Source organism: Lepisosteus oculatus, chromosome 22 (genome assembly GCF_040954835.1).
Source record: "Lepisosteus oculatus isolate fLepOcu1 chromosome 22, fLepOcu1.hap2, whole genome shotgun sequence".
NCBI lineage: Eukaryota > Metazoa > Chordata > Actinopteri > Semionotiformes > Lepisosteidae > Lepisosteus > Lepisosteus oculatus.
This window is the reverse complement of record NC_090717.1, coordinates 12,373,376-12,385,520: the sequence shown is the minus strand read 5'-3', so window position 1 is coordinate 12,385,520 and position 12,145 is coordinate 12,373,376.

Below are 12,145 nucleotides of genomic sequence, written 5' to 3'. Positions count from 1 at the left end.
CAGTATCTTTTCTGAAACACCAAACAGCTTGTGTTTCTTTTTAAAGACCCCTAAGCTCCTGAAAACTAAACTTAATCAAACAACCACATAAAACAATCACATAATTATTGAGTTTCCTTCAACAATTACATACTGTAGTAAGTGGAAGACTAAATGGAACTATGTCTACTAACTTAATTTATGTGCTGTATTTAGTGTGATGCTTTAAATAGTTATTTGTATCAAAAAACTATGCTTAATGTTCTCTTTTTGTGGATAGGAACTTGAGGTTTTGCAGCATTTTCTCAAGTTGAGATGATTTTGTCATCATTTTCCTCCGTCATTAAAAGCCTAAAATGTTCTCTGTGATTCTGAAATTAATCTACCCAATTTAACACTGCATAATATATTTATAAAGAGCCTGTGGGAGTACCTCTTATTATCTTCATTATCTTCCTCAGCAATAGTTTATTGTTTGAACCACAGGTAAAATCTCTGTTTGAATTTGGTCCGGCTGAGAGGGAACACTGGCGCGTTTGGCTGCCGCTGCTCTCACCAGTTTTTCATTTTCTGTTTTCTTTTTTTTTCTTTTCTTCTCTGCAACACTGGTTTGGAATTGTTTATTTTTAGTCGCTTCACATTATCCGCTCCACATTGCAATGTACAAATTTACCTGTCTGGACTATTATTGCGCTACTCCCCACCTCGCAACCCTCGCTCTTCTAACTCTGGTCTCCTAACTGTCCCCCAAGCCCGTCTACACTCTATGGGTGACAGGGCCTTCTTCTGTTATGCCCCCAAGCTCTGGTACTCTCTCCCCAAGGATATCAGAGAGTCACCTTCTCTAAACTCCTTTAAATCCAGACTCAAAACCCTCTTCTTTAAAATACAATAAAATAAAGTTTATTATTATTAATATTATTATAATGTAACCCAGACACTGAATGTTAAGTCAACCTAACAGGCTGGCTTTAAGCGATGCTCAGTGCATGGGATTGGCCAAAAAATCCATCATTTTGATTGACCTGTGACAGTATTCTGAACACAGCAGTGATGCTCCCTGCCCTGTGAGTGGGAATTCTTTCTGCCATACAGGCTGTGTAAATTTCCAGTTTTCCTGCTGCCTTAGCTGATATTTATATTAATTCCCTGGAGATACTGTATCATGTGGTTAATCTCAGGAGATATATTGCTTTATGTTTCAATTTGGAAGCCTAAGTAATGGTATTCTGTTACTCTTTAGACTCCTTAGCGTCACCGTTGTTAATGTTGTTTTGTTTTCTTAACATGCACACGCATGCTGATTTTTTTGTTGCTCTTCTACAATATCAGGAGTAACCTACTCTGGCCAAAGTATTACAGTTGCTCACCAAGTGTTGCATCCTATGATGAGTAGGGTGAGTAATATAAGCTAAATATGTATATGTCTGGATTGGAATATAAGAATTATAATTGTGCTGCACAAAGAAATAAGCAACGATCTTTATATAAACACCTATCATGACACAACTATAAGGTGCTTTACAGATGCCAGTTTTACTTGCTGAACTCAAAGCTTTTTTTTTGCCCATACAAATTGCGATAAAGCATAATCTGGATGTCAGGAGGATTGCTATTTACAATCTAAATCCAATGATGTAGCTGTATTATTTACTGTATATAATTGAAACACTTTGATTCGTGCATTATACCTTTGCTGAGATGAAAATTGGTACATCACGATTGTGCAGAGCACATGTGTAACACTGATCTGTTGTTCATTATTAAACCTAACCCAAAATAATGCTTTGAAATAAGGCAATAATATTGTTCCTTCACACCTTAAGTAACCATTAATCACTAATTACTCCAATTTAACTTTATACCAATTTAACTTTGAATAGCAGTGGAATAAAACCTATTTGTCCGATCCTGTTTGGCCAGGGACATTAGCCATTTCCTATACCTGTGCCTCTTACACAGTAGGTCAATTACTCTCCCAGTCTCTTTGGTTGCTGAGAGGAAAACCTTCCATCCAACCCAGTAGCAAACAATGTGCCATCCACCAGAGAGCTGCTTCTTCTTCAATCCTAGGGTAAGCCTGGAGCTCCTTACCTTTGGAACTACACCAACGGAGAGAGAAAACTGTTTCTCCTCTGCTCCTGATCTCCTCTTTATTAACCATATGCAGCTAACCCACTGCTCAGAGACTGCTCTCCGGGTAGTGTCTAAACCTAAGCCCATCTAACCCCCAGCAACTGAAGGACAGATCTCAACCTTCTAACCATGGAGCTCTAACTAGAGACTGTTGTAATTGGGCTGTGCCATTACTGATGCTAGTTCATGTGTTGTTTGTATGATTGTCCTCTGTTATCTTCCTGTTAATAAGCTGTGCTCCTTGCACAAGAAACTGCATTGCTCTGCTCACACTTGCAAATTAGCTGCTGATTAGAGTTGATTAAAATGCAATGACTTCATTACTGCAGATTTATATTTTTTAACTTTTTTCTCTGCTTTACTCAATGTCAATTTACTTTGATTGGTTTAAGGTTGTTGCAAGGCCTAGTGTAGATACATACTGTATATATAGTATATATCTATGTCTGATACATAAAAACCTATTAAGAAAAAGCTAAATGAATCTGTAATACATACCCCCAGTACATAAAGGTATACAAATACAATGTCAAGTCAGTTTTTTTTTTGTTTTTTTTTGTATTAGCTGTGTCAGGTACCATTTTGGATGAATGTGTTTAAATTCAGTTCTCTATATAATCTTTTTTAAATAAAAAATGAAAGATCTCAAATCATTTTAACATTAATGAACCCTAATTGATGGTGATCAATTCATGTAAACATGTTTGATTCCTTTTAAGGTAACATTTACTTATACTATAACTTCCAGAAACCCATACATTCTGAAATTAAAATTCTTTAATCATATCTAAAAATGACACACTGAAAGTAACCATGCTTGGCTCCACTCAGAAGGATGTGTCTGACATCCCATGTTATCTTATGTTATGTTAAGAACCATAATGAGGACCATATGAAGACTATGTATGAAATAAGCTGGACAAACAAAAACAGAAAACACAAGATCACAAAAACAAACAAATATATATTTATCAAAGTGATTTTCCTTTCTCTATGTGCTTGTGCTGTCACAATAAGGATAGCTTCTCTTTGTTCTGACTTGTGAATTAATTGGACTACTGGGATTTTATTTTCTATTGTTTTATTATTTATACAAAAAACACATGGTATTTTATCTCTGTCTCTATTTTAATAAATATTTGAGGCATCATCTATTATTTATCAGATGAGCTTTGTCATTCATCTAGGGGAGATAATAACGTATATATTTAAATGTGTTGTTACAAATCTATTTTTAAAAGCATATGCAGATATGATTGCTGAAGGAATCAAAATTTTTTTTTCCAAGGAGTGCAGATACCATAAGGTGTCTTTCCTTGGACGGTAGCTATATCAAAACTGTCTTGAAAGGATGTGCTAATTAAAGATAAAAATCCAATTTTGTGGTGAGAGAGTCAGATTAGCAGGACTGCTGGCAATAATATTTCAAAAAAGGCTATTCTTCGATACCATGCAATCCATAATTTCTATGTGCGGGATTTAGTATTCTTCTGTTAAGTTTTCTTCTGTTGAACATTTTTTTTTCATTTTTCATTTAATCTAATTTCATTAAAACGTTTAATGTAGGTTTTGATTCTTTATTGCTTTGTATGCTTTTTTTACAAAGTAAAAAACATTACATTGATCTAAGTCGATACTGTGCATTACTAATGTCTTCAAACAGATGAAGGCAGAGGGGGATCCACATCAGAAATACTACCTTTCCTCATATCTCCATTCAGAAAAAGACAACTAGGTTATACAGGTACAAGGTTCATTTTACCTGCATCTCAATTATACAGGCAGGGTAACGGAACCTCTCTGGGAGGCAACAAGTGTTTAATATCTTCAAAGTCATCGATGAAGTCAAACAAGAGGACTACCTTACCACCAATAGAGAATGCAGTACACAGGGACATAAACAGAAACTGAGAGGCTATACTGTATATTTAGGACCCAAAACAGGAGGAACTTCTGTGAACAAAGTCTTGCGAAGATACAGTAGTGTCCTGTATGAATCAAAATGTGCAGCCGAGGTGTTGAAGCTTGATGAGATTCTTGGGTCAATCATCTACTTACATCCCAATGAGCAAGATTGACTGAATGGTCTCCTGCTGGAGCCGGATGGAGAGAGACTGGAGACAGTGGTCTAATTTGTTTTGTGCTGCGAGTCTTTAACAGCAGCATCCCAGAAGAAGATTATTTTCATATTTAAGTATAAGTCATGGCACACTGGTCTCCAGCATGTTAAAAAGCAGTGTACTTCAAAACTACTGAGGTATTTGGTACTGTGGAACTGCCTCTTATAAGACCTTCAAAGCATTGAAATTAAAGCCCAAAAACTGTACATGCATATGCTGTCCCATTTTGTGACTCAATTCCTTCCTTTCTGAGAGTGCAAATTCCATTTCACTTCTGGCATGTCTAAAACCCAAATAAATAAAGCAATGAATAAAAAGGTATTGTCAATTTATCTTTTGTGAAATGTGAGGCAGCAGCACTGTCCTAATCCAGACTTGGCAGTGACTTACCCAGAGAAAAATGGAACATGATGCCAGGCTGGAGGCTTTGTCAGGCCCAGACCACAAAAACCCTTTTTCACATGTATTCTGTGCCAGCTGAGTAGAAATGGCCAGAGGCTGCAAGTGGAAAAAATCAAAATGTATACGATAATATTGCCAACCTATTTGAAGATAAATATGTTACCTATTTGCCAGGGAAAATAAAATTATAGTAGGGCTTCATAAACCAATAGACGTTACGTACATTTAAAGATCTTGTATATAAATAAGCATTGAAAAAGTACTGGATAGATATACCGGAAGTTAACAACAGTCTTGATGGAAGCATGAGGTTGATAATGTGCCATACTGTATTAGATCATGTACTTTGTTTAGCCAATAGATTCTTAATTCCAGCCATTAAGATCCCCTTCTCTGTTGGGTTTTGTTCCATAGGAGTACTCTGTTATGTAATTTAAACTTTAATTGAATTTATAATATGCATACTTTAAACTTGTGTTTCTTTCACTTCTTAAACAAACTTTCTTTTAACAATTACATTTAATAAATAAAATATCCAACTTTGAGTTGATGGAATGTTTGGAAAACTTTAATTTAAACAAATTATTATTTTAAAATTCAATTTGTGGTTCAATTAAGTAACATAGTGCCAACCAAGGACAAAAAACTGCAGGCAAGGAGGTTCTGAGGATCAAAATGTAGAAATCATGGTTCAGGTCTAATTTAAATCATGTTTCAGTATCCACCATTCATTACCAAGCTGGGCAGCTGAGCTATGATCTTTGGATTCATATCCAGTCTCCATCAAAATTTCAGATATTTATTTCACTTGTCACTGGAGAGAAATTCACACTAGAGTTTAAAGAAAAACAGGTGGTCACCCAAAACATACCAACAGACCTCCCTTAAAAAAAAAAGCACCAAGAAAAACTCTAAAAACATAAGTTAATGGCTCTGTGGTGCCAGTTGACCAACAGAGAAATCATTGTGGAACAGGGTTACACATTCTGTCTGCCCTAAGATCAGAATTTAACATGCTGAAGATAGTGACTGAAGTCAATAGCAGTATAGTTTTTGGTGCCACAGTACATAATTTATAAGTGTGGATCCCCACAGGCAGCAAAACATTTGACCCTTGACCTGAAGAACAAATCTTACTCTATAACAATAAGTGTTTTACAGTGGTAGATGACACCCTTGGAAGGCATATTTCCCAGGAGCCTTCTGAGTTCTGTTTAGATAAGCAGATAAGTCTGCTGCACCGACAGACATGTGTGCTCAGGACAAATTACTCCTCAGCTCGCACCCATCCTTTCAATTTCTCAATTTAGAGGATTCAGATTCCAAACTTAACTCTCAAAATAACCAGGAGAGAAAATTTCAATAAGTTATGTGCAGTTATAATATATACAGAAACAACATATACTGCAAGTTAAAAACTTTTTTCCCTTGTTTCCCTTCTCAGATAACTCTGCTTCATTTAAATTTCTTTTTGTCCATGTTTTAATGTTTTAACAAATATTATTGCTTTTAGCAGTATGAAAAAGTCAAAACATACTTCTTTGTTTTTTCAGTTTATTGAACCGAAATGCAATAGCTTGATTCAGGTATCACTAACAAACAAACATTCATTAAAGGTACAGTACCATTGTTTGTTGCAGTACATGTTTTTTAAAGAGCAGTAAAATTTGTGGTTAGGACAAGTTTTATTTTCTGGGGTCAGATACAACAGGTTGTGGTGAAGCAGTGGTGCATTTATTGAGGGTTAAGTGATGGCCTTTTTCACAGGGACAGTATCATGGCTGTCTTTATGAGCTTATTCCTGTTTGTTGATGTCCTGCTGTTCTTGTCTTATACAGTATAGTGTCCTAAGTTTCTAACTATTTTTAATCGATTGCATTTCTATTTGTATGTTTAGATCAAAGATATTTTCTCAAAAAGGTCCAGTTACAAAATCTGTTAGGTACCTGATTGAAGAAAATCCACTCAGTGACCCGGCAGTGGTTTTAAAGCTTTGATTCAAAGCATCGTTAGGAAAAAGGTGAACACAGATGTTGGACTTGAAGCAGGTGCAGAACTGATTTTTGACTACATTTCTCAATTGGAATATCATGGATAAATCCTTAAAATCAGCACATAAATATAACTATCCACATCACACATGGAAGCTGCCTGCAGACCCAACCGTCTTGCATAGCTCTTCTCTCAGGGTAGGGGAAGGGAATCAAATTTCCTAGAATCTACAAAACACCAGTTGTGCAAGGAATCATGGGAGCCAGACTACCCACTGCTCTGAAAGTAATTTTACAGCCCAGCTCATATTGAATAACCTGGGCCCCCCTGGAAAAAAAAAAGATCCTTCTTTCAAAAGGTATGCTCCCAAGCAGTTGGAAAACCCTTCTAGTGTTTTGATTGGCAAGATGGCTACCAGACAGTGGGAGTTATAAATAAACATTTCAGCAGGGCCTAGGGAAGCCAAGATCATTTCACCAGGCCCCAGGCCTGTCCGAATGTGTCTCTCTCTGGGGCTCACTCTACACTGGAGCCCCTCCAGATTACATTACATAAGCACAGAACAGGACATTACAGCACTGACTGTGTGTGCAAGACTGTGTGTATTCATGTTACTAAAACAGCACAGTAACTCAAGGCCTCAGTCATTCCTCAGTTTCAATCTGAGTAAAGCTTTAGACAAATTCAGTATATCCTGACTCTTTTCATTTTTTTCTATTTTGAAGCATTCTGTTATTCCAAGGATTTGTGGACTAATCGAAAATAGAGGCTTATTAAACTGGCAGGGTGGGATTTTTAAAAATGTTTTACGTAGGTCTTATGACTGTATAATGTAAGAACTAAATTTACCACAACTTTAACGCATATTTTGGGATGTTTATTTATTAAAAAAATGAATAACCTATGAGAGCTGTTAGGGGTAAGGTTGGATTTAGTGAGCCAAGAATCTGTTGGCTCTCAGTAAAACAGTGATGCCTTGTTTTCCTGCATGCACTAGGTGACGTCAGTGAGAGAGACATGGCTCCTCCAATTGTCTCCATTTCTTCTTTCTTTAAATTCATCAATAAGAACACAAAAATCAATTTTAAAAAAGTCTGTAATAGAAAGGAAGGCCAGAGAAGCATGTCTGACTATCATTTTCCCAGTGCAACTCAAAATTCATTACTTTGAGCCAAGATGCAAAAAACACATTGTTAATTCCAAATTGAGTGGTTATAAATTAAAAATACATCAAAATTGTTAGAAAATAAACCATTAAGTTTATATAGTAATTCTACATTAAAAGGGGGATATTGTGATCACTGGCTCCTGTTTGTTTTTATATCAGTATAACTAAATCTTTCTGTCATACAGAAGGTGAAGTTACATTGTGTAATTTGTGTTTACTAAAGTTACCCCTTAATGCATATTTTTTCTACTTTGTTTTGAAGTTAAAATGATTTCTTTCACATCTCTTTTATAGTTACACTTCATTTCTCTTTAGTGTTTTATGGATGTCTTAAAATAGTTTAATATTCATCACTGCATAAGCTTGTTGTTTTTCACTGGAAAAGGAAGCTTAAACCACAATTAAATCAATGGCTATCTCTTAAATATTACGTCTTTTTAGTCATGTCTGATTTTTTTTTGGCTGCTTCTGCCACCAGATCTGTAAAATGCAAAAGCACATTCTAAAGCCCATGATGAACTGCACGTTTTACCAGATAATATTAAATCACCCACAGACAGCGCTGTGTTTGACACCTCGCTGATTTACTTTTACGATTGTTTTTAACTGCTAGTATTTATTTCAGACTTCAGAAATTGCTGGGTCTGCCAAATGTTCCTCACTGCTGTTTCTAGGAAACCATGGAGAAAGAAAACAAGATGTTCCTTCTTCCATATTAAATCTGGTTAAATTATTTTTTTAAGCAAGAAAACAATGTACAACTGAATACAAATATTGTAACAGGTTTAGTCACTGAAATATAATTTATTTGAGAAGCATTTATAAATGGACCAAAGTATGAAATAGACAGCATTGTTTTCTGGGCCTTCCATGGCATTTCAGATACCACATTTTTATTTACCTCTTCTACACTACTACACTACTTTGCAGTGCTGTAATCACATGCAAACACACTTTGTAAAGCAATAAAAGCAGTTTATGTTTAAATGTCTGTAGGGATCCAGAGATTTACAGTTTTCTTGAATGGCCAGCACCTGTAACAGAACATTCCACAATTACCAAATCAAATCAAATAACCACATCAAGAACAATCCAATAAAATGTGCCAGTCAGTATATTAACCCCAAGTTAACATCTAAACTGTACACCTCTCCAGCGAAGGGGAGGAGAAACATCATACAACTGAGAAAAAGATCTCTCCAAACCAACTTTTGCAAAAAAAAAAATATTTTGATGGAAGTTTCTTTCATCTTATCGTACTCTTTTTTTCTTGTTAAATGAAAATCACCACTGAGAAATAACCGTGTAGAAGCTTGGTTTTGAAAAAGCACACTTCACATACACCCAGATTTCTAAATGAGGGATATGGTAAATATTCACATCCTATGTCTTCAATATAAATTTCTTCAATAGAAAATTTTAAACAGATAATCATATAGGTTAACTTTGAAAAATTAGTACAATTGAACACAATGGTTATTGCAAACTCTTATTCTAATTTAGTAACTAAGATTGAAGGTGAAGAGTGTCAGTGTATACGTTTATAGTTGGACAATAATCATATAGCATTTTCAAAATTAATTGAAAGAACTTCCTAGGAATTTTTTTCATTCATTTTTTTTCTGAATGTCAGATTTGTTTTGTTTTTGTTTAATAAGAACAAAAATTAGAGAGTTAAAAAAATAAAAAAATAAAGAAGTCCTCATAAGTTGGGGGGGGGGTGAATGTGGGTTTAAAAAAATATTTGAAAGTATTTAAACATATTGAGTTATAAATTTAGGGGCACTTTCTGACCCTTCCCTATCTTTTGAATCACATGTCACAAAGCATGCAATACATCCTTCTTCTATGTATGAAACACATCGTATTTTACACCAATTATTTCTATGACTGATGCCAAGAAATTAGCTCATGTGTTCATATCCTCAAGGATGGACTACCGCAATACTTTGTTTGTTGGATCGTCCACAAAACTAAAATAAACTACAGCATGTCCAAAACTGTGCTGCTTGAGCGGTGACCAAGTCAAAATAATCATAACTTATTTCTCCTGTGCCGAGAAATCTACACTGGCTACCAGTCTTTTAGAGGATTGACTTTAGAAATTCTCTTGTTGACCTAGCAGGCACTACACGGTCTGTCTACTGTGTGCCTTCAAGAATTACAATCCTCACTCATCCCTGTGTGCTCATTTTACTCGGCTGGCTCTAGGCTTCCCAACGTTCCACAGATTTCATATCGTACATTAGAGGACTGAGCCTTTTCAGCAGCAGCCCCTGATCTTTGGAATACTCTTCGTAACCACATCAAAAACACAGCCTATACTGAAGTTTAAAATCTTGCCTCAAGGCTTATTTGCTCTTGATTCTTTCATTCTTTCTTTTAATTTCATAATTAGTACATTTACAGTATTATATTTTTTCCTTTTTTGCTTCAGCATATATTTCTTTAATGTAAAATGTATGCAAATTGCCTTGAGAATACTCTGAGTGAAAGGTGATATATAAAAATAAAACTGATTGATTGATATTGCCTAGATATACTGTACACATGAACATTGATTGATATTGCCTGGACTCAGAATGCACAGCTTAAGGGACTATTCCCTGGAGACAAAAATAAGGCACAATACAAGAAAACACAAAATTCTTTCAGGTTCAAATGTATTTGTTTCTAAGGAATGAAAGCAAAGAAGGAAAATCATTTTCAAATGTACTCCCTACAGTGGACTTGCCAAGCTCAGTGGTGAGCTGAAAACCCCAGAAGGAGGGGAAGAACAAGCTTATGTTTTTAGAAAAAATACTAAGTGTTTGTAAGTCATTTATGAAAAAGAAGGGCCTAATCTTTCAACATGTTGTCCAAACTCTTATTTTTCACCAGTCAGTGGAGAGAAAAAGTTTTTTTTTTGAGAAAAGAAATATATCTTTACTGTTCTGTTTCTGTTCCTGCTACAATCATATTCCTAAAAAAAATATAAAATCATTTGAAGTTCTAATAAACATTTCTTATCTTGTTTATGAGCCTTATTTGCTAACTTTTGAAACAAGAAGCATCACTTTCTCATTTTATTTTGTGATTTTTATAATATTATTTAAAATAATTTTATAATACAAAACAGATTTATGCATTAAGTGAATGTCATCTTAATAGTTTATCAGAGCTTATTTAGGCTGACCACAGAACCTTACTGCTTTTTTGTTTTTTTGTCAAAATAGTTTTGTTAAAACAATTTCCCTAACCATTAAGATAAGGACACTCAGGCTGTTTAATCACCTCTGTATGTAACAGTAAGGCAAATTAGATTGTGCTTAGCCATTCAGTTAAACAGGCCTATTTTCATAAGATATGAAACACTTTGTCATGAAACATTAAGTAGTAGTAACTTTCAATTTTTGTTTTAAGTTATCTTTTTTTAGTATTGATAACCTCTGCTGTCACCCAGCTTTATCAAGATGTGGACACTTTTGGTTATTAAGTACAAACATGTCAGGTGGCCCAGGAGCCCTTGTTCCACTTCCTCAAACGAGAATCAGAATTCTCCAGTGACATCACTCTCAGGAGGCTGCATCCATCAACCCACCGCCACCCAAGAAACAACCATGCTTGTCACACTATATACACTAATTCAGAGCTGGGATCCACATCGCGTATCAAGTGAGAAAAACAACAACACCCAGAAGTAGCAGAAAATTATTATTCTGTGAAAAACAAGAGAGGGCCTACTTCTGAAAGCTGTATGGGGAGGCATGTGGCGTCCTGTCACTAAAAACAATATACAGTAAAACCCAGCTGTGATTGATTTTATTGTTCTAGAGCAGCATGAAAAAGGTAATTGCTTTGTATTTTACGCCTTTCACACTAGAATTCGTGAAAGTCATGAATTTCGGCATTTCCGTACTGGATTCTGCCTGAGGGTTTGGGCCCCCTGCCCTTCCCTGTGGCTTTGGGTTTCATGCTCCTATTCCTGTCCACGGCTGGGTTGGTGTTTCCTCTCGGTGCCAAGGCAGTGTCACGCGATCTGCTGACAATCATGGCCTAGCTGGATCTGGCTGGCTTCACTGAGCCATACCCTTCAGAGTGTTTCAATGGTTTTGCAGCAAAATCACACATTTTGGTTTCATGGTTATTTATAATAGCAGCATCTAAAGTTGTTCTGGCATACTGAGCTGTTGGTCTGGTTTAGGTCTGCTTGATTCATATCCCCATTTGGCAGAGTCCTTCTCTAGCTTTTCTAGCTACTGTTTTGGAGCTGTTTTGTTTTCAATGTAGTTTTTGCTTTGTATATATGTTTGATTTCTTTTTTTTTTTCTTTAATGGAGTATCTGGTGTTGCCGAAATTTTGTCAAAA